This window comes from Pleurodeles waltl, chromosome 12 (genome assembly GCF_031143425.1).
Source record: "Pleurodeles waltl isolate 20211129_DDA chromosome 12, aPleWal1.hap1.20221129, whole genome shotgun sequence".
NCBI classification, from domain to species: Eukaryota; Metazoa; Chordata; class Amphibia; order Caudata; family Salamandridae; genus Pleurodeles; species Pleurodeles waltl.
In genome coordinates, this window is record NC_090451.1 from 621999598 (window position 1) to 622026093 (window position 26496).

Sequence of the window (26496 nt, forward strand, 5' to 3'; positions counted from 1 at the left end):
TCAGCCGGCACCTAGGGAAACCTAGCAAACCTATGCGTGTTTGAAAATTAGACACATAGGGAAATCCATGATGGAGTGACTTGCCTGGCGCTCACCAGGTTGTGTTGCCCCGAATCCCATGCAAATCTCAAACTTTGACTAAAAAACATATTTTCCTCACATTTCTGTGACTAAAAGTTCTGGAATTTAAGAGGAGCCACAAACTTCTTTCCACCCAGCATTGCCCCAAGTCTCCTGATAAAAATGGCATCTCACATGTGTGGGTAGGCCTAGTGTCCGTGACAGGAAATAACCCATAACGCAGCGTGGACATATCGCATTTTCCCACAAGAAAACTTGGTTGGATCCATGAGAGGCACACCACCCTGTGCTGCCCTGGGTGTCTACTTTATGAAAATATATAGAGTTGGTAGATTTTCCCTAGACACAATGTACTCCCTGGCAGAGAAAGACAGACAAGACAAATATTACTGCATAACCATCTATTCCTCAAGTACACCAACACATACTGGTTGAATTTGACATGAGGGTGAGTGGAAAGTTCAAAATGTAAATTACACCATGTTTGGGGTAACTCAGAGTTCAGCACTTCTAACGGGAAGCCTTTCAGTCTCCGACTGCAATCAAGATGCCTCTTGCTGCACTATTGGCATACCAGTGTCCTCCGCTACAAAAGACACTTTCCTACAGCCACTCAGTCCTGAGAAAGTACCATCTTGCCTGACATGTTACCCCCATGTTTCACTGTATATATGTTGTTTTAGTCTATGTGTCACTGGGACCCTGCCAGGCAGAGCCCCAGTGCTCATAGTATGTGCCCTGTATGTGTTCCCTGTGTGGTGCCTGTCTCACTGAGGCTCTGCTAACCAGAACCTCAGTGGTTATGCTCTCTCTCCTTTCCAAATTTGTCACTAACAGGCTGGTGGCTACATTTACCAATTCACATTGGCATACTGGTACACCCATATAAATCCCTAATATATGGTACTGAGGTACCCATGGTATTGGGGTTCCAGGAGATCCCTATGGGCTGCAGCATTTCCTTTGCCACCCATAGGGAGCTCTGACAATTCTTACACAGGCCTGCCACTGCAGCCTGCGTGAAATAACGTCCACGTTATTTCACAGCCATTTACCACTGCACTTAAGTAACTTATAAGTCACCTATATGTCTAACCTTCACCTGGTGAAGGTTGGGTGCAAAGTTACTTAGTGTGTGGGCACCCTGGCACCAGCCAAGGTGCCCCCACATCGTTCAGGGCAAATTCCCCGGACTTTGTGAGTGTGGGGACACCATTACACGCGTGCACTATACATAGGTCACTACCTATGTATAGCGTCACAATGGTAACTCCGAACATGGCTATGTAACATGTCTAAGATCATGGAATTGTCACCCCAATACCATTATGGTATTGGGGGGACAATTCCATGATCCCCCGGGTCTCTAGCACAGTACCCGGGTACTGCCAAACTGCCTTTCCGGGGTCTCCACTGCAGCTGCTGCCAACCCCTCAGACAGGTTTCTGCCCTCCTGGAGTCCAGGCAGCCCTGGTCCAGGAAGTCAGAACAAAGGACTTCCTCTGAGAGAGGGTGTAACCTTTGGAAATAGGTGTGAGGGCTGGGGAGGAGTAGCCTCCCCCAGCCTCTGGAAATGCTTTGATGGGCATAGATGGTGTCCATCTCTGCATAAGCCAGTCTACACCGGTTCAGGGATCCCCCAGCCCTGCTCTGGCGTGAAACTGGACAAAGGAAAGGGGAGTGACCACTCCCCTGACCTGCACCTCCCAGGGGAGGTGCCCAGAGCTCCTCCAGTGTGTCCCAGACATCTGCCACCTTGGAAACAGAGGTGTTGGGGGCACACTGGACTGCTCTGAGTGGCCAGTGCCAGCAGGTGATGTCAGAGGCTCTTTCTGATAGGCTCTTACCTTTCTTGGTAGCCAATCCTCCTTCCTAGGTAGCCAAACCTCCTTTTCTGGCTATTTAGGGTCTCTGCTTTGGGGAATTCACCAGATAACGAATGCAAGAGCTCATCAGAGTTCCTCTGCATCTCCCTCTTCACCTTCTACCAAAGGATCGACCGCTGACTGCTCAGGACGCCAGCAAAACCGCAACAAAGTAGCAAGACGACTACTAGCAACCTTGTATCGCCTCATCCTGCCCGCATTCTCGACTGTTTCCAGGTGGTGCATGCTCTGGGGGTAGCCTGCCTTCACCCTGCACCAGAAGCTCCGAAGAAATCTCCCGTGGGTTGACGGAATCTTCCCCCTGCTAACGCAGGCACCAAAAGACTGCAACACTGGTCCCCTGGGTCCCCTCTCATCCAGACGAGCGTGGTCTCTGGAACTCAGCAACTCTGTCTAAGTAACTCCCACAGTCCAGTGACTCTTCAGTCCAAGTTTGGTGGAGGTAAGTCCTTGCCTCCCCACGCTAGACTGCAAAGCTGTGTACCACGTGATTTGCAGCTGCTCTGGCTCCTGTGCACTCTTCCAGGATTTCCTTCGTGCACAGTCAAGCCTGGGTCCCGACACTCCTTCCTGCAGTGCACAACCTTCTGAGTTGTCCTCCGGCGTCGTGGGACTCCCTTTTGTGACTTCACGTGGACTCCGGTTCACTTTCCTTCCAAGTGCCTGTTCAGGTACTTTTGAAGATGCTGCCTGCTTCTGTGAGGGCTCCCTGAGTTGCTGGGTGCCCCCTCTGTCTCCTCCTCCAAGTGGCAACATCCTGGTCCCTCCTGGGCCCACAGCAGCACCCAAGAACCTCTATCGCAACCCTTGCAGCTAGCAAGGCTTGTTTGCCGTCTTTCTGCGTGGGAACATCTCTGCAAGCTTCATCGCAATGTGGGACATCCGTTTTCCAAAGGAGAAGTCCCTAGCTCTCATCTTTCTTGCAGAACTCCAAGATTCTTCCATCGGGTGGCAGCTTCCTTGCACCCTCAGCTGGCATTTCCTGGGCTCCTGCCCACTCTCGACACTGTCGCGACTATTGGACTTGGTCCCCTTGTCTTACAGGTACTCAGGTCTGGAAATCCACTGTTGTTGCATTGCTGGTGTTTGTTCTTCCTGCAGAATCCCCCTATCACGACTTCCGTGCTCTCTGGGGGTAGTAGGTGCACTTAACACCTACCTTTCAGGGTCTTTCAGTCCCCGCGACCCCCTACAAGCTCACATAGGTTTGCCGTCCATTCGTGGTTCGCATTCCACTTTTGGAGTATATGGTTTGTGTTGCCCCTATACCTATGTGCTCCTATTGCAATCTACTGTAATTCTACACTGCTTGCATTACTTTTCTTGCTATTACTTACCTAATTTTGGTTTGTGTACATATATCTTGTGTATATAACTTATCCTCATACTGAGGGTACTCACTGATATACTTTTGGCATATTGTCATAAAAATAAAGTACCTTTATTTTTAGTAATTCAGTGTATTGTGTTTTCTTATGATATTGTGCATATGACACCAGTGGTATAGTAGGAGCTTTACATGTCTCCTAGCTCAGCCTAAGCTGCTTTGCCATAGCTACCTTCTATCAGTCTAAGCTGCTAGAAACTCTACACTAAAAAGGGATAACTGGACCTGGCACAAGGTTTAAGTACCTCTGGTACCCACTACAAGCCAGGCCAGCCTCCTACATGGGTTGTGCAGCGGTGGGATAAGTACTTGTAACTACTTACCACTTTGTCATTGTGTACTTTTAATAAGAGAATAATATACAAAACAGTTCAGTGTATGTACACCTAACCAAAAAGTTCCTCTTTTCTCCTCTTAAACGTTTTACAAAGTTTTGAAAAATGTTTCTCTAAGCTTCTAAAAGTTTTCTAAATGTTAGAAAAATATTTTTCTTTGTTCTTTAACACGTTCTGAAACTTTTTCTTCCTTCTCACTGTCTCTAAACATTTTGCTATCATGTCTGTAGTAGATTATGCTCTTAAAATGGTCAATACAATTTATGACAATTTGAATTACAAGAGCCTAAGGAGTCTCTGCTTGGATAGAGGTTTAGTGATAGGAAATAACCCTACAAAAGAGTTTCTATTTAACATGCTTATTGTGAATGATGAGTCCCAAGCAGGCACATCAAATGAGAGGTTAATAGAAGGTTCCCATTCTGACTCAGGGGATCTCCTTGAGGGAGGTGGGGAGGGTTCTGAACCGGTTCTGCCCCCTAGCAGGACACCCAGTAATGTTGGTAGTAATGGAGGTTCCCATCACAGTAGGGAAGTCTTTATTCCTAGAGGCCAAGTTGCTAGGGTCCAGTTAGTTAGGGACAGATCCCCCTCTCTTGTTTCCAATTTGTCTTCTGTGTCCAAGCATTCCCAACCCACCCACCCTGAGGATAACTTGTTAGAAAGGGAACTCAAAAAGTTGAGGGTTGGAGAGACCAGACTGAAGCTTAAACAGCAACAGCTGGCCTTAGATAGGGAATCCCTAGACCTGGAGAAGAAAAGACGGAGATTGGGGTTTGGACCCCGTGGTGGCAGCAGCAGTATTCCTGATAGTAATCCTGTTAGAGAACATGATTCCAGGAATCTGCACAAGATAGTCCCCTTTACAAGGAGGGGGATGACATCAACAAGTGGTTTGCTGCACTTGAGAGGGCCTGTATGGTACAGGGGGTCCCTCAAAGGCAGTGGGTCGCTATTTTGTGGCTATCTTTCACTGGAAAGGGTAGGGATAGGCTCCTTACTGTTAGAGAAAGTGAAGGTAACAATTTTGCAGTTTTGAAGGATGCACTCTTGGATGGATTTGGCTTAACCACTGAACAAGACAGGATTAGGTTCAGAGACACCAGAAAGGAGTCCTCCAAAGACTGGACAGACTTTGTAGACTGTTCAGTGAAGGCCTTGGAGGGGTGGTTACATGGCATTAAAGTATCTGGCTATGAAAGCCTGTATAATCTTATTCTGAGAGAGCATATTCTGAATAACTGTGTGTCTGACTAGTAACACCAATATCTAGTGGACTCAGATCTGACCTCTCCCCAAGAATTGGGAAAGAAGGCAGACAAATGGGTCAGAACAAGAGTGAACAGAAAAGTTCATACAGGGGGTGACAAGGATGGCAAGAAGAAGGATGGTAAGTCTTCTGACAAGGGTGGGGACAAAAGTAAAATTGAGTCTTCATCAGGCCCACAAAAATCCTCTGGTGGGGGTGGTGGGTCCAAATCCTCTTCCAATAATCAACCTAAAAAGCCTTGGTGTTATTTGTGTAAAGTCAAAGGCCATTGGACAACTGATGGCAGTTGTCCAAAGTAAAACACCAAACCTCCCACTACCACAACCCCTACTGTAAATTCTAGTGCCCCTAGTAATAGCAGTGGTGGTGGGAGCAAACCTACAAATAGCCAATCCAAGGGAGTAGCTGGGCTCACTATTGGTAATGTAGTTGGGGTTGGTCTTGTTAGGGAGACCACAGAGGCTGTGTTAGTCTCTGAAGGGGCCATTGATTTGGCCACCTTGGTTGCTTGTCCCCTTAATATGGATAAGTACAAGCAACTTCCCCTTATAAATGGTGTTGAGGTTCAGGCCTACAGGGACACAGGTGCCAGTGTTACCATGGCGATAGAGAAACTGGTGCACCCTGAACAACACCTACTTGGTCAGCAGTACCAAGTGACAGACGCTCATAACAACACTCTTAGCCACCCCATGGCTGTTGTGAATCTCAGCTGAGGGGGGGGGTTACTAGTCCAAAGAAAGTTGTGGTTGCTTCAGATTTACCTGTAGACTGTCTACTAGGAAATGATTTAGAGACATCAGCTTGGGCAGAAGTGGAGTTGGAGGCTGGCTCATGCAGCAATGCTGGGCATTCCTGGGCATATTTTTGCTTTGAAACGGGTTCAGGCCAAAAGGCAAAAAGGACAGGGTAACTTGGATCCTGGAACAGTGGACCAAGTGCTCCCTAAAGCTAGGGGTAGCAAGGGTAAATCCCTACCCACTATCCCTCCCTCTACAGATGATTCTCCTTCTGAGGAAGAAGAATTTCCTCCCTGTGCAGAACCTTCACCAGATGAGCTGGCAGCAGACACTGCTGAGCTTTTGGGTGGAGGGGGGCCTGCCAGGGAAGAGCTGAGTGTGGCACAGCAAACCTGTCCCACATTAGAGGGTCTCAGACCGCAAGCTGTCAAGCAGCAAAATGGGGATGTCAGTGACTCACAGAGTTTACTGGGAGGACAACCTCTTGTACACTGAGGCAAGGGACCCAAAACCTGGAGCAGCCAGGAGATTGGTCATTCCCCTGCAGTACAGAGAGTTCGTCCTAACTCTTGCACATGACATTCCTTTGGCTGGGCATTTGGGCCAGATCAAAACATGGAAAAGGCTTGTCCCCCTGTTTCACTGGCCTAGGATGTCAGAGGACACTAAAGATTTTTGCAAGTCTTGTGTGACCTGCCAAGCCAGTGTCAAGACTGGTGGCACTCCAAAGGCTCCCCTTATTCCACTACCGGTGGTTGGGGTGCCATTTGAAAGGGTAGGGGTTGACATAGTTGGCCCCCTTGACCCTCCTACTGCTTCAGGCAATAGGTTTATCTTGGTAGTTGTGGACCATGCCACAAGATATCCTGAAGCAATTCCTCTAAGGACCACTACAGCTCCTGCAGTGGCACAGGCCCTCCTGGGAATCTTTTCAAGGGTGGGTTTCCCTAAAGAGGTTGTATCAGACAGGGGTAGCAACTTAATGTCTGCATACCTGAAAGGAATGTGGTGTAACCTACACATTCACCACTCCTTATCACCCATAGACTAATGGACTGGTAGAGAGGTTTAATAAAACTCTCAAAGGTATGATAATGGGACTCCCTGAAAAACTCAGGAGGAGATGAGATGTCCTGTTACCTTGCCTCCTTTTTGCTGCTTACAGAGAGGTACCCCAGGAAGGAGTGGGCTTCAGCCCCTTTGAACTCCTCTTTGGACACCCTGTGAGAGGTCCACTAACACTTGTGAAGGAGGGTTGGGAACAACCTTTAAAAGCTCCCAAACAGGACATAGTTGACTATGTACTTGGCCTAAGATCCAGAATGGGCGAGTACATGAAAAAGGCCAGTAAAAACCTTCAGGCCAGCCAAGAGCTCCAGAAGCAATGGCATGACCAGAAGGCTGTTCTGATTCAGTACCAACCAGGACAGAAGATGTGGGTATTGGAGCCTGTGGCCCCAAGAGCACTCCAAGACAAATGGAGTGGACCCCATCTCATTGTTGAAAAGAAGGGTGAGGTTACCTATCTGGTAGACATAGGCACTGCCAGGAGTCCCCTTAGGGTGATTTGTGTCCACCGCCTAAAACCCTACTATGACAGGGCTGATCTCACCCTGCTCATGGCAACAGATGAGGGACAGGAAGAAGAGAGTGACCCTCTCCCTGATCTCTTCTCCACCACTGAAAATGATGCTTTAGTGGAGGGAGTCGTTTTGGCAGATTGTCTGACTGCAGAACAGAAAGACAACTGCATAAATCTCCTTGGACAATTTTCTGAACTCTTTTCAATTGTGCCAGGTACCACATCCTGGTGTGAACACACAATTGATACTGGAGACAGCTTGCCTGTCAAAAGTAAAATCTATAAGCAGCCTGACAATGTCTGGGACTGCATAAAACAAGAGGTTCCGAAAATGCTTGATCTAGGAGTGGTTGAACCTTCTGAAAGCCCATGGGCGAGTCCTGTGGTGCTTGTACCAAAGCCTCACTCAAAAGATGGAAAAGCAGAGATGAGGTTTTGTGTAGACTACAGAGGTCTCAATCAGGTAACAAAAACTGATGCTCACCCTATACCCAGGGCAGATGAGCTCATAGATACACTGGCATCTGCCAAGTATCTTAGCACCTTTGATTTGACTGCAGGGTATTGGCAGATCAAATTGGCTGAGGATGCTAAACCTAAAACTGCATTTTCAACTATAGGAGGGCACTGCCAATTTACAGTGATGTCCTTTGGGTTGAAAAATGCACCTGCCATTATTGAGTGGTTGGTGAACACAGTCCTGCAAGGGTTGGAGGCTTTTAGTGCAGCATATCTAGATGATATTGCTGTCTTTAGCTCCCCTTGGGATGAGCACCTGGTCCACCTTTGGAAAGTTTTGGAGGCCCTGCAAAAAGCAGGCCTCACTATCAAGGCCTCAAAGTGCCAGATAGGGCAGGGAAAGGTGGTTTATCTGGGACACCTGGTAGGTGGAGAACAGATTGGACCACTTCAGGGGAAAATCCAGACAATCATGGATTGGGTTCCCCCTACAACACAGACCCAGGTGAGAGCCTTCTTAGGCCTCACTGGGTATTACAGGAGATCCATTAAAAACTATGGCTCCATAGCAGCCCCTCTTAATGATCTCACTAGTAAGAAGATCCCTAAAAAGGTATTGTGGACAGCTAGCTGTCAGAAAGCTTTTGAGGAGCTCAAACAGGCCATGTGCTCCGCACCTGTCCTAAAAAGCCCATGTTACTCCAAGAAATTCATTATTCAAACTGATGCATCTGAATTAGGGGTAGGGGCAGTCTTATCACAACTGAATTCTGAGGGCCAGGATCAACCAGTTGCTTTTATCAGCAGAAAGTTAACCCCTAGAGAAAACTGTTGGTCTGCCATTGAGAAGGAGGCCTTTGCTGTGGTCTGGGCAAAAAGTTGAAGCCATACCTGTTTGGCACTCACTTTATTGTTCAGACAGACCACAAACCTCAGCTGGCACCTTGCACCCTCAGCTGGCATTTCCTGGGCTCCTGCCCACTCTCAACACTGTCGCGACTATTGGACTTGGTCCCCTTGTCTTACAGGTACTCAGGTCCGGAAATCCACTGTTGTTGCATTGCTGGTGTTTGTTCTTCCTGCAGAATCCCCCTATCATGACTTCTGTGCTCTCTGGGGGTAGTAGGTGCACTTTACACCTACCTTTCAGGGTCTTGAAGTGGGCTATTTTTCTAACCCTCACTGTTTTCTGACAGTCCCAGCGACCCCCTACAAGCTCACATAGGTTTGGGGTCCATTCGTGGTAACATTCCACTTTCGGAGTATATAGTTTGTGTTGCCCCTATACCTATGTGCTCCTATTGCAATCTCCTGTAATTCTACACTGCTTGCATTACTTTTCTTGCTATTACTTACCTAATTTTGGTTTGTGTACATATATCTTGTGTATATAACTTATCCTCATACTGAGGGTACTCACTGATATACTTTTGGCATATTGTCATAAAAATAAAGTACTTTTATTTTTAGTAATTCTGTGTATTGTGTTTTCTTATGATATTGTGCATATGACACCAGTGGTATAGTAGGAGCTTTACATGTCTCCTAGTTCAGCCTAAGCTGCTTTGCCATAGCTACCTTCTATCAGTCTAAGCTGCTAGAAACACCTCTTCTACACTAATAAGGGATAACTGGACCTGGCACAAGGTGTAAGTACCTCTGGTACCCAATACAAGCCAGGCCAGCCTCCTACAGTGGCTTCATCATCAAATGATTCCTCTCAGACAGGAAATTTACTGCCAGAATCTTGGACTGCCTCTTCCTCCTCAGAAGCAGAGTCAGTCTCAGAACCGTGGTGAGAGGAAGATTTCGAACGCAGACCAACAACCTGTTTAGCGGTAATCCTGCGGCTAGCCATGATCCTTACTAATAAAAGTAACTCAACAAATAAATAAACAAAAGCCAACACTATGTAAAATAAGCAATAATGTGTGGCTTTATCAAACAGAAAGTAAAACTACTGGTGCATAGTAATTTGGAAGGAAAAGTAATTCAATACAAAGTACACAAAGACCTATATAGCCAAAAATTATACCACTCACGTGCCAGAGACAGCTAGACCACGATCACCTGCACCTACTCTGCACAGACACTGCAAGCCACAGTGATATCCCACTAGAAAGTAAAAACAAAAGAAAATTACACACAAGGCAAAAATACACATCTTACACAAATCAAAGGAAAATTTCACACACAATAAAACAAAAGCTAAATATGCTGCTATTATTACACCATTTACAAAAGAGGTATTATTACAGGGCAATTATACTCTTTTGGAGTAAACAGTACAATAATGTTTTTCTTACCAAACACATGCAACTACACAAACTGCAGAACTACCAGTGCTGAAACCACAAGCAGGAAGTTGCAGCAAAGGAAATCAAAAGCTTTGCACTAGAATAAAAAGGAGAAATAAAACATTACGGTCACCAATGCAAATGATGCCAAGAAATAAAACAGTTAACATTATAAAACACTATGATGTCTGCCCATCACCATCCAAATGCCAGCCACACATATCGCCAGCCGGAAGCTAGTCAACATACAGCACCAGCAAAATCCCCAGTTCAAACACACTTCCAGACATGCGACAGTCCACACACACCTCCAGCCAAGCACCAGTACACACAAACTGCCAGGCAAGTGCCAGTCTACACACATATTGCCAGCCAGAAGCCAGTAAACCGGCACCGGCAGCCAGAAGCCATTCGACACACACCACGAGCAAAACCCCCAGTTCAAACACACCGCCACCGAGAGCCATTCCACACACACCACCAGCCAAGCACCAGTCCACACACACTGCCAAATGTCAGTACACACACAGCCAGCTAAATGCCAGTACCAACAGACAATCATCCAGACTCCAGTTCACACAGACACAGAAACTTTCCCAGGTGTCAAGAGGTCCTAAAAATATTGCCAATCTGCCCTCAAGGGGGGGAGGGGAGGGGAGGGGGCCGAAATGGCCAAAATATGTGCCAAGAATAAAGGGGAGCTCCCATATTTGCTCTACCAACCCCATGTGACTAGTGGGTTTCTGCCATACTTGGGATCACATTGGCCTGCAACTATGGCTGATCTGCCCCCAAGGGGAGCAGAAATGGCAAAAATATGTGCCCAAATAAAAGAGGATCAACCCTTACCTAAGGAGCCGCTCCCTGAATTTCACTAATTGCGCAAAGTCCCTGGTGTCTAGTGGCTTCCGCCCCACAAGAGAGAGCAGTTTGGCCTAAAAACAGCAGATCTGCCCTATGAGGGGCTGAATAAAAAAAAAATGTCCCCAAGGAGAGTGACATTTGCCCAAGGGGTCGCTCTACCAAAAACAAAACAAGCCCAGGTGGTCTAGTGGGCTTTCACCCCTCCCAGAGTGCAGATCAGCCTGCCCTATGGGGTGGAGGGGATTAGAAAACAAATGCCCTCCAAGGGTTGCGACCCTTACCCAAGTGGTCGCTCCCACAACAGCAAAACAAACCCTAATAGTCTAGTGGGCTTCTACTGCTCCCCCCCTCCTCCCCCCAGAGGGCATATAGGCCCAAAATGACTGATCCTTCCTGTGGGGGCATGGAATTCCCAAAACAATTCTTCCCCAAAGGGAGCGACCCTTGCCCAATGGGTCGCACCCCGTAATCAATGACAATATATAAAAATCTCTGCAGATCTAGTGAATTTTGGCCCCCTCAGGGGCAGATTAGCTGGAATAAACAGACGATCTAACTGCCAGTGGGATTGTAACAGATCAATATTATGGCCCTATGGGGGTGACCCTTTCCCAAGAGGTCGCTACCCCAACACAAATAAAACCCCTGGTGGTCCAGTGGTTGATTCCTGCTCCACGATCGCAGCCCTCACTGCGAGATTGTGAAGCAGGAATCCACTCAAAACAAGCACAGGGGAAAAGAAAACCTCTTTCCTTTCACCATGCATCTGTTTTCTCCAAAACAAAACTCCACGGAGAAGGACTTACCTGATACCTGTCCTCTCCCTTGATGCGCTGGAGGCAAATAGATTCAGACACCGCCGGATGCGTTTGATGATGTTGGCGTACCGCGAGCCTGCTGACATAATCAAATCGGAAACAGGGGGTTTGGTGGTGTCAGCGGAAGCGCTTCCACTACCATCTCTGGTGGGAAGCTTTGAAGGAGTGGCCGACCGGGGGGAGCATCAGCACCTGCCCCATGGGTGGGTGCAAGGATGAAGCAGTGCCCTCCTCAGCACATGCCCACCATGGCTGAGGACATCACTGCGCCGTCATCAGAACGGAATGGGTTAAGCAAGTATAGTATGGACTGTGTGGGGTCATACCAGATATATCTAATGCCTGCTCTGCATCAAGCACTGTTACATTAGCAAAATATACACGTAGAGTACATGAGTCTATGAGTCATATGGGATCATTAATAGCACAGCCCAGGAAGTTACCCGGGACAGAACAATTTACAGTGGAGTGCACAGAAGTTAGTTTAACTAGACGATCAAGTTAGTGTCAGTCAATGATCCGTTGTAAAGAATGTGGTTAGCTTTGGGAAGTAGAAAAGGAGTGGCGTGGGAGAGGTTCAGGTAAGGACCACAGTGGAGAAAGCTAGCAGATTATCTGGCACTAGGCCTTTCCAGGCCCAAGTAGGGACGATGCCACTGGAAGCAACCATAACCTCTCAGCTCACATCCTAGACTTGTTCTGCCAAGCCTGGATTGCCTGGGATTAGAGATTGAGCAGGTAGTTAGAACGAGAGTCCCAAGAGTGATGGACAAGCAGAGTCAACCCATGTCACTGAATGTGCACTAAGAGGTGACCTCTTGCAAAGGTAAAATACACACATCAGAAGGCAGACATAGCAATCTTTCGCGCAGCCCAACAAAGCTAGCCACCTTGCTGCTCTGTAGTGAGGGAAAGGACAGGAATGTAACGTATTTAACATTATAAGGGGCATTGCTGTGCTTTTCTACCGCTGGGACACGTTTGGCTGACTAGCACCAATGCAGGAACTCTTTCATCATGTTTCAAGGGTGCCTGCATTGTAGGCACACCTTCCTGCACAAACATAATCCTGAGAGGCATTTTCCTCTTTCTATGCGGGCTGCAGATCTGGCCCATCAGGTCCAGAAACCATGATACAATTGGTTCTTGAATACACAAATAGATGTGGGACTGCATTTGTACAGTTCTTCACACAGCCACTAAGATTAAAAACCACATGGAGTCTAGCTGGAATGAAAAGGTAAAACCTACGCTCCACTCTAAGGCATTCAACCATAACCTTGCTGCCTCTTGTGTAATAATGGAGAAAGGTGGGGCAGAGTCAAAAAATGAGGCCAAGGACAGGTCGCCTCTTTTCCTTTTCTTCACAATAATATGTTACATAAAATGGCAGGGTTTCTTAGTGACACTTAACCACCATCTAGATACACACCCACTACTTTATTCTAAGCGTGCTACTACATATTACGAAGTCATCTGCACAGGTTCAAGTTAATTAACACAGATATTTTTAATGATGAGGTCAAAATTGCAAACGATTTGCAAAATCAATGAGCAGGTCAACAACTTTTCGGGGGCTGACAATTCACTTCCTTAAAATTGTAGGGATGAGACAGACACAAGTAAAGTCAGCATTCTAGGGAAGGTCGGCTGTGTAATTGATGTTCTCATTGCAACTGTAACCTGAAAAAAAGAACAATTACACAAAATGGAGAAATTATAAGTTTGAAAAGCTCGACATCAGCTTTGTGGGGTTAGTTGCAGAGTTGCAGTGTTTATTGCAGTATTTTATTGAATGAGCTGCAGTATGTCCTGTTACATAGTGATATTAAATTTACGAACGCATAATCCGAAGTTTCTCTTTCCTTCTTTTTGCAAATTATGCATCTGTCTCTCCATTGCCTTCTTGTTTTCTTTCAGTTCATTACAGAGCTCTGTTTTGTCATCTCCAGGCAGTGGGTGTAGCAGCAAATGCCGTTATAATTTTGAACAATCAACAACAAAATATTCAATTAAGGACAAACTTTAGGACTAAAAGTGATCATAAACACCCTTCTTAATTACATTGTAAAGGATGTTAAAGAATAGTAACCCAGAGCAGTCCTAGCCATTTTAATATTGTACTTATCTATTTTAAGGGGAATAACAATTTTGCAGTGTAAGAATGTGAAAATGGTCAAATAAAATAAAAGAAGCGTTAAAAACACACAACTGTTTACAAACCTATGTTAATAAATTAATATGCAATGATTATGAAATTACCACTCTAGAGAAAACCTTTACAACCCTCATTAGCAATTATTTCTAAATAATGCCTCCGGGCTTTATTTAGGTTTAGTCCAAATGTCAACATTCTGAAGGAGTCCCTGATCTTCCTGTGGTATCATAAAAATGAAAGTTCTTGACACACTGTGCATTGTTCAATTTGCGCATTCTTCTAGGAAACACACAGCAGTCGCATGCATGATATAACTTTAGCAAAGTTTCCAACTCTGCCCAATACAAGGAATTGATGGGCCCTGGTTTCTACAACTTCTCCTGTTTTGTTTAATCACATATGGATCACTAATGAGATCAGTGTTTTTGTTTAGGACAAAACTGGAAACCCCTATTGCATGTTTTATTTATTTTTGTGCCTGAACATGCGTCTTCACTGCAGGCGTTACGGCTCCTGGACCTAAAAGAATCACTCAGGCTAACTCGTTGGGCAAAGGACGATTTTCGTTTTGGGTGTGTGATCCTGGCTTTAGATTTTGACCAAGCCCTCAATTTACCTGACATGGTTTCATTTTGCAGTTTAGCACTGAGACCCCAATTACAATGTCTCTGATCCCCTAAAATCAGATCACTACTGGACTTGGGAAGAACTCTTCTGGAGTAAAGACTGCTGTCTTCTTTGTTTGACCTTTTATTAGCCGTGATATTAAGATTTTTCAGTCAAAACCAGAATGAGTAGCATGTTCTGCTGGTAATTCAGGTCACAATAAGGGTCATACTTTTTATACCCAGATACAAAAACACCAGTTCACAGTAATGACATTGGGGCGGTCTTGGTTGAGGGAAGATACTTTTATGTACAATAAAACATAATAAGGAACACATTTCCATTCAGACTGCTACACTATTCAACACTTTCCTCTTCAATAATTCCCACTAGCCACCGTTCAGCCGAAGGTGACAATGGGTTCTCAGTGTCTGTCCTGGTGCCTTGTCACTTGCTACCGAGATCTCTGCAAAGTTGCCCACATTTCCTAGAGATCTGTAAAAAACTGAGAGGCTTGTCCTTAAAAACCAGGTTGCTGAAATGAACTTGGTCAAGCTGTTATAAGGCAAGCACCTAGAGAAAATTAAATTCTCCATGAATACTTTACAACATTTTCTGATCAATCATTCAAACTTTCATGATACTATGCACACACTCCAGATGAATCGACAAGAGGAAAAGGATAAATTGTTGCTCTCGCTTGAAATTCAGAGGCAGAAGAATAAGTAACAAACTTAAGTAGTAATGTCTAGACAAACAATTACTAGAGACTTTACAGTATGCTTTTCTGTAGGAGCCATGCTGCGAAAGTCAGGTGAAATTCAAGTAACAGGGTGCTGTCTAATAGAGCAAGTAGAAAGTTAATATAAATGGGGTGGATGAGTTGGCCATTAAAAACAAATAGGTGTAAGGTACTAGAGACAATGTATTCTATTCGATCCAGAGGCAAAAGATTGGAAATTTTACACATACCAAAGTCACTATTGACAGTCACTGCTGAAGTTAGATTGGTTAAAAGTGTTATTACCTTCTTTGCTCACTTAGGGCCTGATGTAGATTTCGAAGGACAGGCTATTCCATCACAATGGTGACAGATCCCATCTGCCAAAATATAAATCCCATTATTTCCTACGGGATTTATATTTTGTGGACAGGATATCGGTCACCGTTGTGATGGAGTAACCTGTCTGCCAAAATCTAAATAAGGCCCATAGAGTCTTTGTTCATAGCACTATTGGGAGACCAAATTGACTAGCTCTTTTTTTATTAGTGATGTGCAAACCGTTTTCATGATTTTTAAGAAAATTATTTGAAATCGAAGGAACATTTTACTAAATTCTCTTTGCTGAATCTTACATAAAAAGTGGGCGCTATGATATAACTCATGTTCAAAGCCACATGATATTCCTGCAATAGGACTGTGTTAGACCTGACAGCCTTAGGGTGGTCTTCCCTACAACTTTTTGCCTACTCCTCCTATTATCTGATCTCCTTTTTACTGACTTTAAGACTCCTAAACATAGTAACATTGTTTCATCCCCAATTGGCATATTTAATTTACTTATAAGTCCATAGTTAAGTGATACTACATGAACCCAGGGCCTGTAAATTAAATGCTACTAGTGGGCCTGCAGCGCTGACTGTGCCACCCACTTAAGGAGCCCCTAACCACGACTTAGGCCTGCCATTGCAGAGCCCACATGTGCAGTTTTATGCTGCCTTGTCTACCTGACAAAATAAACCTTTTGCCTGGCCTAAAACTTTCCTTTTTATACATATGAGTCACCCCTAAGGAAGGTCCTGTTCAAGCTATAGAGCAGGGTGCAATGTACTGAAAAGGTAGGACATATACTTTTAAGTTTTACATGCCCTGGTACTGAAAAACTCCCAAAGTAATTTTTCACTACTGCAAGCCTATCTCTCCCATATGATAACATCTGGATTACCTTATTACTTTGTATAAGTGTCATTCACAATCAGGAAGAAATAGTGTTAGAAATGGGGTCTCTAGTTGGCAGTCAGTTTACACCCTGTCCAAGAAGAGACCCTCACTCTAGTAAGGGTAAGAGAGGTACACAGCTCAGATAACCCCTGCTCACCACCTTGGAAACTTAGCACAAGCAGTCAGGCTTATCTCAGAAGCAATGTGTAAACTAAAAACACATGCAGTAACACAGTAAAAACACCACAAAATGACCCTTCACCAGTTAAGAAAAATCATTAATATTTATTTAAAGCAAACAAGACCAGAACGACAAAAATCCAACATACACAAAAAGAGTTATCAAATTTTAAAGTAAAAAGAGTCTTAATCCATAATAATCAATGTATGCGTTGTTTTAGCACAAAGTACCTGGAATGCATCAAAAATAAAGCCACGGGGGAGAGGGTGTTTCAGAAAAGTAAGCGATGCGTCGATTCCATACTAGCAAGTGAGGCAGTGAATTGATTATTTCCCTGCCGGGTAAGCGATGCGTCAATTTCCGGACGAGCAGACTCAGCTCCATGCTGTGATGTTAAAGATTTTGATGCCCAGGGACGATGCATGGAAAATTCTGATGCATGTCAACGGTGAAGTCATGCTGAGCTTGTGATGCGTCCATTTATGCAGCTGCCCGGCAGGCACTGCATTGGTTTTACAACCGAGAGGCACGTGCTGCATAGATGTTTTGCCACTCGGCTTTAGTGTGTGAATTTTTACACACGTTTTGCCACCTTGTACTTCCAGGGGCCCAGATTCTAGATGTGGCATCACTTAGCAGTCAGGGAACCCAGTAAGAGAGCCCAGGTGCTTGCAGGTGAAATCTTTGATGTCCCTGAGACTTCTTAACAAGAGGCAAGCTCAGTCCAAGCCCTTGGAGAAACATCACAAGCATGATACACAGCAAAATTCAGTCTTTATCCTCTCTGAAGCAGAAGTAGCAACTGCAGGCCAACCTAGCAAAGCACACACAGCAAAGGGGCAGTAATCCCCCTCACAGCTCTTCAGCTCTTCTCCTTGGCAGAGCTTCCCCTTGATCCAGAAGTGTTCTAAAGTTGTGGGGTCAATCGTTCAATACTTATAGTCACTTCTGCCTTTGAAGTAGGCAAACTTCAAAGCAAAGTCTTTGCAATGCACAAGACCCTGCCTCTTCCCTGCCCTGCCCCAGCAAACACTCTAGGGGGTTGGAGACTCTATTGAGTGAGGTCAGGCACAGCCCTTTCAAGTGCAGGTGTCAGCTACACCCTCCCACTCTAGCCCAGAAAGACCCATCAGGATATGCAGGACACACGTCCACTCCATTTATGTAGCTGTCTAGAGTAAATTCACAAACAGTCCAACAGTCATTTGGACTCAGCAGCCAAGCAGAGGCACAGAATGGTTAAGCAAGAAAATGCCCACTTTCTAAAAGTTCATTTTCTAATAAAACAATCTAAAAACCAACTTTACCAAAAGATGTATTTCTAAATTGTAAGTTGAGAGACCCCCAATCTCCACATCTCTATCTGCTCCCAATGAGAAACTGCGCTTAAACGATATTCAAAGGCAATCCCCATGATAACCTATGGGAAAGATAGGCCTTGCAATAGTGAAAAACAAATTTGACAATATTTCACTAAGAGGACATGTAAAACACACCAGTACATGTCCTACCTTTTAAATACACTGCACCCTTCCCATGGAGCTACCTGGGGCCTAGCTAAGGGTGCCTTACATGTAATAGAAGGGGAGGTTTGGGACTAGCAAGTTGGTGCAGTGGCAGATCTGAAACATGTTTACAGGGCTACTCATGTGGGTGGCACAATCATCGCTGCAGGCCCACTAGTAGCAATTGATTTACATGTCCCGGTCATCTGTAGTGCACTTTACTAGGGACTTACTAGTAAATAAAATATGCCAATCAGGGATAACCAATCATAATCACAATTTAGATATAAAGCACTTGCACTTTGAGCACTTTATCACTGCTGCCAGTGCTATAGTCCTAAAACCAGCAAAAACAGATCAGGAAAAATAGGAGGAAGAAGGCAAAAAGTTTGGGGATAACCCTGCAAAAATGGTCATTCCAACAGATGGACTTTTAAAGTTTGGTGTCTCTGGAATCAAAATTTAAAATCACAAGTTATGGTAAAGTTGGATTTGAAACACAACTCTGAAAATTCACCTATAGAAAGTTGGCATTTTCTCACTTTAGCAACTTGGGAGGCATAATGTATGCAAGGGGGGTGTTCGGGTGCTAGGAGGCCCACAAAAATGGTGCAGTGCAGTTTAAATGATTTCACTGTGCCATTTTTGGTATAATTTTTAATGCCTGCTTAGAGCAGGCGTTAAAATGACTCACCCATAGAAACCTATGGGCCTCCTTGCACTTTGCTACATTAGTGTCAACATTTTTTACTCTAGTGTAGCAAAGCGCCACTGTGACGGGCCGATCGGAGTCAGCCTGCACACAACACCGACTAGTGCTGACTCTGCCCCAGGTGCTCGGGAACAGCCTGGGTCAGGAACCAATCAGATGTGCCTGTCGGCTATGTGACGCGGAAGCCGGGAAGCGGGACCGTGGAACCCGGAAGAGGAGAAAAGCCGGCGTCCCTCGGATGAGAGGCACGCGATGAGGAGGAAGAGGAGAGCGGCGTCAGGGGAGAAGAGACATCTCACCACAGACGAGAAGAAAACGCGGAGGAGGCAGACGGACCAGCGAACTCAACGGGAGCCCCGGGAGGCAGAGCGAGGAACCACGCCTTGCTTCTGGAGAAGCGTGGCAAAATCAGGTGCGTGTCCATCCCAAAATGAGAGAAACCAGGGTGGTGGGAGGATGGGAGGAGCCGGATTAAAATAAGCAAGGGGAAGTGGGTGGCGGGAATAGCGAAAAGGAGAAGGACTAAGGTCCAGATGTACCAAAGGATTTTACCCATTCTGTGTCTATGGGAAAAAGCTTTCGTACATATGGCCCTAAGTGCTTTAAGGGCTCACTCTCAGAAAAAGTACACATCGGGGTATAAAACTGCTACCATAGCAAATAAAACTGTAGTTTCAACATTGAAAGAAAGGGCATCAGCAGCAAACCACCTAAAAGCAGTAAAGGAAGGAGAAGGAGCAGTAAGAGAAACAAATATGAAAGAAAGAGACGTGCAGTAAAAGAGGACAGTAAAGGCTACAAGACTGAAGGGAAAGCCAGTATAGCAGAAGATAGTAGCAGAAGAGAAGAGACGATAGAAAGAGAGAAGCAAAGTACACAGTAACAGCCGGACCAGAGAAAAGGAAGAGAGAGAGAGTCAGACATATGAAAGAACAGAGGAGGAAGGACAAGAAGAGGAAAAGGAAAAGAGACAGTTATAGACTAAAACCCTTACTTACTTCTCTTGTTCTGTTCCACGCATGCGCTTCCTGGGAGCCCTGAAAAGAAGAAAAGAACATACAAGAAGTGAAGAGCCAGGGAGACGATACAGAAGCTATTCAGGAAACAATACAAGAATTACAGAGGGAAAAACCCTGTTCATCATTCCACTTAAGTCTTCAATAAAGCACATTTCAAATCTCACCCAGAGCTTCGTGTCATCCTTTAACCCGGCCAACCACAAGTGGTGTCAGAAGTGGGATCTTTTGCAAAGGCCCATAAACAACATGGAGGAGAAACCAACCTTGGCAGACATGATTGCCCAGTTGGCCGAGGGGCAACGGCATCTACAGATCGTTTGGGAACAACAGCTGAAAGAGGCTAAGGAGGAACGAGGGGCCTTACAAACGGTGCTAAAAAGTCAAGCAACTATAATAGTGAACAACCAGTTGGTTCATGAAACCGCCCTGGGAAAACTGACTGATACTATTGCCCACACAAAAGTCCATCCGAACGTACCAAGTAGTGTACTGCAAAGATATCAGGAACAGGAGGATCCCGATTCATTCTTTACGAATTTCGAAAGGGTGGCCAGAATGGCAAATTGGCCAGAAGACAAGTGGGGTCAATATATAGCCCATTTACTTACGGGACAGTTGCAAGACGCATATCAGGCAACTAACCCGGGTGGCACCCTTCCTTATAATGAGGTAAAGAAAGCTATCCTGGAACGCATCGGATTGAATAGCGAGAGCTATAGAACCAAGTTCCGTCAGACAAAATGGCAACACCAAGAAAATCCATGCACCTTATATTATCGGGTGCATCATGCAGCAGGAAAATGGTTACACGCCATAGAAACTACAAGGGAGGAGATGTTCAATACCATTGTCCTTGAACAATATCTGGACGCCCTCCCACCCAGCACACGGAACTGGGTTAGACAACATCCGGGGTTGACCAACCAGACTGCCGTTGACCTAGCCTGTGCTTACCACCGGGCACCAGACTTTCGTACGGCATCCAGTAGACATCCCTTCCCTTCTTCTGTCCGACCAGCCGTAGCCAAGAGTATAATCCAGCGACCTACGACCATATGTGGCCCGGATCGTTCTCTCCCTACGACTTCGATAACTCCAAGTTATCCAACCACAGTGCCACAATTTTATCATTGTTCCAAATGGGGCCATATCGCTCGACACTGTCCGTTAAAAAAAGGATCCTGAAGAGCCGATGGAAATAGGATTGATGAAAGGGCGAGTGTTATGGTCCGGAGGGAAAAGACCAACCTATACTCTAACAGTCCTACTCAATGATACCAAAAGAACGGCTCTAGTAGATTCCGGGTGCAGTCAAAGCGTGATCAGACAAAACCTGGTCCTACCCGGACAAGGGAATCCAGGGAATCCACAGAGTCAGGTATTAATCGCCTGTGTACATGGAGATCAATGACCCTATCCCGTGGCAACTGTACGCCTGAATTGGAAAGGAGAGGACGAGACAATAAAGGTGGGAGTAATCCCAAATCTGGGGAAGATCTCATCCTCGGGACGGACTACGTGGACTTTTTCTCCCTCCTAGATAATGCAGGACAAGAACAAGTCCATAAGACATGGTGGGAGGAGCTACCTTGTGGGATCGGCACAGAGGAGAACAGAAATCCACGGATCAAACTAAGGAAGCAAAAGAGAGAGCAACGGCGAAAGTATCAGCTTGCTCCGGATCCCCGAAATACGGACTCCAAAGACCCCCCAGCCATCATCGGCACAATCACGGGAGATTTCCGACAGAGTCAACATGAAGATTCCACACTGAAACATGCATGGCACCAAGCCTTGAACCAGGATGACCATGTGGTAGGTCCCAAGTTTGTGGTAAAAAACAATTTACTGTACAGAAACTCCTCCGTCGTAGGGGAAAGAGAACTACAGATAGAGGTACCACGGAGCCATAGACAGCAGGTCCTACAGTTAGCCCATGGGGATAACAGGGAAGGCCATATGGGGAGAGAGAAAACGGAAGAAGCAGTGTTACGGCAATTTTATTGGCCTGGAGTCTTTGGAGATATTCGTAAACATTGTTCTGAGTGCCAAAAATGTCAACTCCTGAATCCCTCTCCACACCGTCCAGCTCACCTCCAACCCCTTCCCATTATAGAAACCCCTTTCTCTAGAGTCGGAATGGACATTGTAGGACCCCTAACTCCTTCGGTGAGAGGACGACAATATATCCTGGTGTTGGTTGATTACGCAACTCGTTACCCCGAAGCCATACCAATCCCCAGTATGCACACAAAAACCCTAGCTCAGGCAATGATAGAGTTCTTTTCACGAGTTGGGTTTCCGAAAGAAATACTCACAGATCAAGGGACTCAGTTTATGTCGAGACTTATGGCAGAGGTATGCCGTACCCCTAGGGGTTAAACAAATCCGAACATCAGTTTACCATCCCCAAACAGACGGTCTAGTAGAGAGATATAATAAGACTATTAAATCCCTACTTCGGAAAAGTATTTCCGAAGCCGGAAAAGATTGGGAAAATAAACTACCTCTAGTGCTTTATGCCATACGCACCCATGTTCAGACATCCACAGGACATAGCCCCTTTGAGCTGTTATTCGGGAGACAAACCCGTACCCTTTTAGAGATGCTGGCCGAGCAAAGGGAAGAAACTGAAGAAGAGGTTAAAGACCTCTTGACCTATACTAGAGAACTACGAGAGAATCTCCACACGGTATGGGAAGAGGCCCATACCACCTTAAGAGAGGCCCAAAACAAACAAAAACAGCTGTACGATGCTAAAAGTGTTTATCGAAGTCTGAAGGTTGGAGACAAGGCATTAGTCCTATTACCTAGCTGTGACAATAAGTTATTAGCTCAGTGGCAGGGTCCATATGAGGTTTTAGAATAGATCAATCCCACCACATATAGACTCCCCATGCCCCAAGGCTCAGGTAGGGAGCAAATATATCACATCAATTTGCTGAAAAAATGGCAGGAATCCACGGGTGACCAATCCGTCATGTATATCGCACAGGAAACAAATGATGAGATTCACTTCCCACTAGCTCATCCCACGAGGAACCTCCCCCTCACTTAAACCCAACACTCACAGACCCATATCTTAGGCAACTCAACCACCTGATCGATAACAACAGAGACGTCTTCTCTAAATCCCCGGCACGAACCTCATTAGTACAGCATGCGATTCGTATCCAGTCCGACAGTATATCCCGCCAGCGGCACTATCGTATCCCTGAAGCCAAAAAGAAAATCATGGAACAAGAAGTGCAATCTATGTTAGAAGCAGGCATCATTGAACCATCTACTAGCCCATGGTGTTCCCCGGTGGTACTGGTACCAAAGCCAGACGAAAGCACTCACTTTTGTGTTGATTTCAGACGCGTCAACGCCCTGTCACAGTTTGACGCATACCCCATGCCCCGCATCGATGAACTCCTCGATAGATTGGGTCAAGCTTGGTATATGTCCACATTAGATCTGACGAAAGGTTACTGGCAAATACCATTACGGCCAGAAGATACGGAAAAGACCGCCTTCGCGACCCCATCCGGTCTCTATCACTTCACTGTCCTTCCGTTTGGTCTTCATGGGGCCCCAGCCACCTTTTAGAGGCTTATAGACGGGATATTGCGGCCTTACCATCAGTATGCAGCAGCATATCTCGATGATATTGTAGTCTACCCCATGACCTGGGAAGACCACCTGAAACACTTAGACACCATCCTACAGGCCCTGAGAAAGGCTAATCTTACAGCAAATCCTCAGAAATGCAGGTTGGGACATAAAAGAATCGAATACTTAGGCTATATACCGGGAGAAGGACAGGTTCGACCCCAGGTTGAGAAAATACAGGCCATCACTAAGATTACTCTTCCCCGTACAAAGAAAGATGTAAAAGCATTCCTTGGTCACGTAGGATATTATAGACGATTCATACCACAATTCTCCACCTTAGCAGGACCACTTACCGACCTCTTAAAGAAATCCTGTCCAAACACTTTACCTGCTCTTTCTGCTATAGAACAACAGAGTTTTGAAATGATAAAGACCGCGTTGACATCCGGATCGGTGTTGTGTTGTCCGGATTTCCAGAAACCCTTTATCGTACAAACTGATGCCTCAGATGTAGGTCTTGGGGCCGTCCTGTCACAAGAACAGGACGATGGCACCCTTCACCCCATTGTATACATAAGTCGGAAACTCCTTCCATGGGAACAACATTACCCCACATTAGAAAAGGAATGTTTGGCTATCAAATGGACGGTGGAGTCCCTGCGATACTATTTAACGGGCAGAACATTTACCTTAGTGACTGATCATGCTCCCCTTACCTGGCTCGCCCACAACAAAGATACCAACTCCCGTGTACTGCGATGGTTCCTCTCACTCCAGCCTTTCTCCTTTCAGATACGACATTCCCTGGGTTCCCTCATGGCAAACTCTGACTTTTTATCACGCTACCCATCATCATCATCGTCTCTATCAGCCGCTCGTTAGGGGGAGTGTATGTGACGGGCCGATCGGAGTCAGCCCGCACACAACACCGACTGGTGCTGACTCTGCCCCAGGTGCTCGGGAACAGCCTGGGTCAGGAACCAATCAGATGTCCCTGTCGGCTGTGACACAGAAGCCGGGAAGCGAAACCGTGGAACCCGGAAGAGGAGAAAAGCCGGCGCCCCTTGGACGAGAGGCACGCGACGAGGAGGAAGAGGAGAGCGGCGTCAGGGGAGAAGAGACATCTCACCACAGACGAGAAGAAAATGAGGAGGAGGCAGACTGACGAGCGAACTCCACGGGCGCCCCGGGAGGCAGAGCTAGGAACCCCGCCACGCTTCTGGAGAAGCGTGGCACAATCAGGTGCGTGTCCATCCCAAAATGAGAGAAACCAGGGTGGTGGGAGGACGGGAGGAGCCGGATTAAAATAAGCAAGGGGGAGTGGGTGGGGGAATAGCGAAAAGGAGAAGTATGAAACTGCTACCATAGCAAACAAAGCTGTAGTTTCAACATAGAAAGGAAGGGCCTCAGCAGCAAACCACCTAAAAGCAGTAAAGGAAGGAGAAGGAGCAGTAAGAGAAACAAATATGAAAGAAAGAGACATGCAGTAAAAGAGGACAGTAAAGGCTACGAGACTGAAGGGAAAGCCAGTATAGCAGAAGATAGTAGCAGAAGAGACGATAGAAAGAGAGAAGCAAAGGACAAAGTAACAGCCGGACCAGAGAAAAGGAAGAGAGAGAGAGAGTCAGACATACGAAAGAACAGAGGAGGAAGGACAAGAAGAGGTAGAAAAGGAAAAGAGACAGTTATAGACGAAACCACTTACCGATACTTCTCTTGTTCTGTTCCACGCATGCGCTTCCTGGGAGCCCTGAAAAGAAGAAAAAAACATACAAGAAGTGAAGAGCCAGGGAGACGAAACAGAAGCTATCCAGGAAACAATACAAGAACTACAGAGGGGAAACCCTGTTCATCATTGCACTTAAGTCTTCAATAAAGCACATTCGAAATCTCACCCAGAGGTTTGTGTCATCCTTTAACCTGGCCAACCACAGCCACAATAACATCAAAGATGCTATTCTACTAAAGGCTGCCATGGTGCGCTGTATTATAAATACAGTGCAACCATGGTTTTGCTAGGTGGGGGGGGGGAGAGAAAGTGGCAAATCTTAGCTGATGTGCCACTTTTTCTTAAATAAGGACCTTGGTGCCTGCTGTCTGACTCTGCTCAGATGTCTAGAATGGAGTGACAGCTGGGCTTTGTGTATTCCTTCTAGACAGCCACACAAAATGGGAGCTTAGGTGTGTCTTAATGGGCCATCCAGGGCAGGATGGGTGAGAGGAGTGGCGCACAGCCTCACTTACACCTCAATAGGATGTGTCCTGGCCATACACAAAGGGCTGCATAACCCTCTGTAGTGAGTCTGGAGCAAGGGCAGGAAGAGCAGGACCTCAGTGCACTCCTAAGACCTGTCTTTGAAGTCTCCTCAATTCAAAGGCCAAACTGGATATAGGTACTGGACCTCTAACATCACAACTTCAGTACACTTTTGGACCTGTAAAGCCTCTCCTGAAAAGAAGAGCTGCTGTGCTGCTGAAGGACTGCCACTCTGCTGGACTGTTGTTCTGCTGAATTCCTGCCTTATTGTGTTACCCTGCTGCCTGCTGCTCTCTTGCCTGGATGAGAAGAACTGGACCTGCATCACTTGAATCCAGAGTGACTCCAAGGGCTAGCTGGCTGCCCTCCGAATTTGAAGTCTCAGGGACATAAAATACTTCCAACCACCCTGCTTCTACAACTGGACTCTGCAATCTCTGAGTCTGTCCTACCAAGTGGTGCCACCCCAATTCTAGCCCCTTGGAAGTGGACCTAAGGTGTTTGCTGCTGTGGACCAATGCATCCTTTGCCGAATGACGTATTGCAGAGCAGAACCAATGCATTGCCTTGTCTTAGCGGCGCTTCATCGAGAAGAATCAATGCATTGCGGCTGCTGCATGCATCCAGTGGCGTAACAAAACTTGAGGGGGCCCGCTGCAAAGTACATGGTGGGAGCCCTTGGACCCAGTTAGAAGATCTAAGGCTAGGGGCCCGGTGTCTGTGCACAGTGGCAGCTGTGCTGAGGGGGTCCCCTGGTGCTTTACTGCTCTGTGCCAAGCTGCCAGAGGGTGAGCAAAGAT